Source organism: Acomys minous (genome assembly GCF_964271855.1).
Source record: "Acomys minous genome assembly, chromosome: 1".
NCBI classification, from domain to species: Eukaryota; Metazoa; Chordata; class Mammalia; order Rodentia; family Muridae; genus Acomys; species Acomys minous.
In genome coordinates, this window is record NC_140483.1 from 69,874,698 (window position 1) to 69,879,506 (window position 4,809).

Below are 4,809 nucleotides of genomic sequence, written 5' to 3' on the forward strand. Positions count from 1 at the left end.
TGCTACATAGAGTACATACGCATACATTCACGATGCACACAGCATATGCATACGTAGAAGGCAGTATATAGAATGCACACACATACACACACCACACAAGCACACCACACACATGCACAAAGAACACAGATCACACATATAACACACATTAGACCCAATCCACACTCTACTCATCACACACACGTATATAACACACATACAAAGAGCACACATGCAATACATGTGGACATATAACACAGTCCAATATCCACATAGTCAAGCTAAATACATATCCACAGCACAAATACAACACATATCTACATACAACACACACTATAAAACCACATATGCACGAAATACACACATAACAGCACACACACAAATTAAACACATTCACACATAACACACTTCATAAACCATACAAACTGCATAAATACAACATGCATAATACACAATATACAAACCATATATATACACACAGATTACACATATACCAAAAAGCTTGTGTACATCCAGGAAACCATACTCACATAGTACATACACAACACATATGTACAAATGATACATATGCCAACAATCTACATACACAGTATGCACACATGAAACATACATATGATACCCATGTATACCTAAAACACACCATAGAAAGCATTCACATTAACACAAACTACCTGTAACAGCATGCACAACACATGCATATACACAATACACAGCTACACAAACCACACACATACACAAAATAGCGCAAACACACATACATATATATGACACATGTGGACACATAAATCATACAAATGCATCACAAGACACAAACCACATGTATGCACACAATATACATGTACCTCTGCCACATGGATACCGTATCTGAACCCTGCACATAGACATGTCACCATGGAGGTCTCACAGATTCATACTAACTGAGCCCAGACAAAGCTCAAAACAATTCGATTTCCTTGAGGGTGGCCCACTGGGCTGAGAGCCAGTTTCCTACTTGATTCTTTGGCCTCTGCTTACCAGGGTCCCTTCAGCCACACAGGCCCGGAAGCCATCGAATCTACCCCAGGGCTCTGGTACACACTGCCTCACCACCCCGGCACACCTTCCTGCAGCTCTGTCTGTCTGTCTCTTCTCAAGCCTGTAAGCAGCATTTCACCACGGGCTCTGCTTCCAGTTCCTGCCCTCACGCCCCTTCATGCCAGGCTGCAACCTGTGAGGTGAAATAAACCCTCCACTCCCCTAGCTTGCTTTTGCTCACGGTCTTCATCGCAGCGGTAGAAGCTTACCTAGGACAGGATTTCTCTGACTCACAGTTTAAGGGGATACAGTCCACCATGTCTGGGAAGTCCCGGCAGCAGGTGCATTGGGGCAGCTGGCCACATCACACCTGCAGACAGGGAGCAGGGAGTGACACCCCCTGGTGCTCAGCTTGCCTCTTTATTTAACCCAGGACCCCAGTCCATGGAATGATGCTGCCCATGGTGAAGATGGCTGCCTTGAGGAACCCAATCTAGAAAACTGTCATGCACACATCCAGAAGCGTGTTTCCATGGTGACTGTAGATCCCATCGGCTTGACAGTGAGCGTTAACCATCACTCCCAGGTTGTCCCACTGTGCCCTCCACGGTGCCCCTGAGGATTAGGAAACCCAGTACTAGGAGGGGACCCTCCATGTAAGTGACCCGTGGTAGCAAGACTTGATTCCCAGCTGTCTTACTGACCCCTGAGCCACCTCCAAAGCTGCCTTAGTATAGTGTGGCACAACTCGAGTAAAATCCAGTGTGAACGCGGCTGCCAATGCCCTGTTTGACATGGCACAATAATATGATTGCTTTGAGGTGGTATATTTGTACTGGCAGAGGCAGGGGGTCACTCGTGCCTGGCAGAGCTGCCCACAGTTTCATCGAAAGTGAAGCAAGATTCTGGCCAGCTAGTCCCAGAATTAGAAAGGCCATCAGAGCCACGAGACACCCTGCTTGGCCCCATTGGGTGTGTGCTTACCTGACTTCCTGGTGAGCCCTGGTCTACCAACGCCATCCATGGGCTTGGTTTCCATGTGCACTGGTAAGAATAGGCCCTGCCTCCTGTGTTGCATCCCAGCTGAGGGTTCACATGGGCAGGGCTGAAGCCAGCCTTGGACTTGCCCCTCTTCTACAAGCCCTTGGCACTGAGAGAGCCACTGCAAACACTTCTAATGCCACATCAGAACTAGACTGGTCTTTAGTCATAAGTTATAATGGTTGCATCGGGCGTTTAGCCCGTTCCTAGCTCATGTCCTCCACGGAGCAGAAGGGAGCCTGCAAAATAGTTTACACACAGTATAATACGGCACAAGTATGAGCATGCCCAACCTGCTGCAAATACAGCCCAGGATAGCCTTGAATGCAGCCCAACACAGAACTGTAAACCCACTTCAAACATGAGGCTGTGTGTGTGTGTGTGTGTGTGTGTGTGTATGTGTGTGTGTGTGTGTGTGTGTGTGTGTGTGTGTGTAAGTTTTAAATTTTTTCATGTGTGGGAATGTTTTGCCTTCATTAATGTCTATGCACCACATGTGTGCGGTACCCACAGAGGCCAGAAGAGGTCGCCTAGAACTGGAGTTACAGAAGGTTATGAGCCACCATGTGGGAACTAGGCATTGAACCGAGACCCTCAGTAAAATCAGACCAATGTTCTTAACTGCTGAGCCATCTCTCTAGCCCCCTTTTGTGATTATTTTTTGAACAACCACTTTTTTGCATATTTATGTTGTATATGGAGAAAGCAACCTTCAGTAGTAGAGTCTCTCCGTCCACCACGTGGGTCCCCAGGATCGAACCCAGACTGTCAGGCTTGGTGGCAGATGCTTTTCCTGTGAGTCATCTCGCCAGGACTGGATATTTTTGCAACTTGATTGTGTGGTTCTCAGAACATGAGCTTTGCAGATGACAACACCGTGTCACAGTGTCATCTTCAAGGTTTGTGCTGGACACCACCCCAAACCCAGTTGCTACTGCTGAGAGAGGGGTGGGGAGAGAGAGATGAAGGGAGGGAGGGAGGAAGAAAAGAGAAGAGAAGAGGAGAGGAGAGGAGGGGAGAAAAGCTCATAATGTTTGCAGTAGGTTTATGATTTGCATAAGGTCACATTCATAGCTATCCAGTTCCACATGTGGCTTGACAGCAGACAGAATGTTGGACACACTTGTAAGATGTAAGCCAGTCTCCAAGACTTTGAGACACAGTCCAGATGCCCTTCCTCCCTGATAAAACGCTGACGTGTCCCCACAAATTCCCTCTTGAAAGCTGCTGCCACCCCGCTGCACTCAAGTGTGCACCCGCCTCCTTTCCCCGGCTACACCATTACAAATGCGAGTGATCTTGGCTGATCTTGGACACTAAGCAGGGTCACGTCTGCTTAGGAGACCTAATTGGGGCGGCTCCTTCTCCCTTCTTCTTGCCTCTCTCCTCAAGGCCGGTGCTATGGCAATGATGATGATGATGATGATGTGTGTGTGTGTGAATCCATATGTGTGTGTTTGTGTGTGAGGCCGGAGCTCAACATCTGGTGTCTTCCTTGATCACTCTTCACATAATCTTTTCTCTTTTCCTCTTTTCGTGTATCTCCAGCCCCCGTGTGTGTGTGTGTGTGTGTGTGTGTGTGTGTGTGTGTGTGTGTGTGTGTGTACATGTGCATGTGTGTGTGTGCACATGTGTGTAGGTTCAAGGTTGACATTGTCCTTCCTCAATTGCTCTGTAATTTACTTATTTTTTTAATCATCATAAACAGGACCTTTTATTTGTCACTATTAAAAATCTGGATTTTTAAACAGTTTCTTGGACAGGTGTTCATACCCATCAGCTCGTTCGATTTTATTTAGCACCCACCTGTCTCATTACCAGTCATTTTTCCAGAACTACCGCCTTCACCATGGAGCTCCGTTAGTTTTCCCAACGCAAGCTTGGGTCTCTTCAGCATTTTTGTTTTTCTCATGAAGACATCATGAAGAGCATAGATGGACCAGCACGCCTTTCCTATGCCTTTTCCAATGCTGTCTGGAATTAATTTTAACCACTTCCTTCAAGTCATTTGTCTGCACTCTTGGGTCATGATTTCCATCATCTTCTCCCAGATCTGACGGACCTGCTGGCGCTGCGCACATGATGCCTTGTGTATCTGGTTGTTGTGTTGTTTTAGTGAAACCAACCCAGAAAAGTTGGAGCAAATAACCATCGGCTGCCTTGACATCGACATGAGCTTCAATCATGGTCTGCCACTTTTTGACCACGGAACACATTTTGTCCCAGGGTAAGATCCATGCTGTGGGAGTCAGTCAGACATTTTTTTTGCCCTGAACATCCTCAGTAATTAGCTTGAGTTATCTAGATGCAACTTTTTCCTTGTGTAGCTCGGCTCACTTCGCACACCTAGCCCTTGAGGCCATCAGATGCAATTTTGGTTCCTTGAGTCCTTGTGACTAGTGTTTTTCTCCCCAATGTTTCTAATATTGGGCATAGCTGAAGTTTTCAATTCATGCCATTCTTCCTTTAAAAATGTATCAACCACTTTCTTTTTTGCTACCTTCTTGCTGCCTTTTGTCAAGTGCTTGTTCTTGCTGGCTGCCATGGTGCGGCTCAGAGAGCTAAAAACTAAACTCTATTTTTCAGAGGTTTATGATTTTTATTTTATGTAGATAAGCATTTTCCTTGAATACATGTCTGTGACCATGTGCATCCCTGGAGCCAGCAGAAACTAGCTTTCCAGAAGAGAGCATCAAATCCCTCAGAACGGAGTTACAGATAGTTATAAGCCACCGTGTGGGTTCTGGAAAACAAACGGGGGTCCTCTGCAGGAGC

The 4,809-nt window shown here is 46.4% G+C and overlaps 1 pseudogene across 1 annotated transcript; it reads right to left on the reverse strand.

The window, feature by feature from the left end:
• Window positions 1–3,777: 3,777 nt before the first annotated feature.
• Window positions 3,778–4,579, reverse strand: LOC311597538 (small ribosomal subunit protein eS1-like; annotated as a pseudogene). The gene has a single exon. The product of its transcript is annotated as a small ribosomal subunit protein eS1-like (transcript).
• Between the last annotated feature and the right edge of the window lie 230 nt (window positions 4,580–4,809).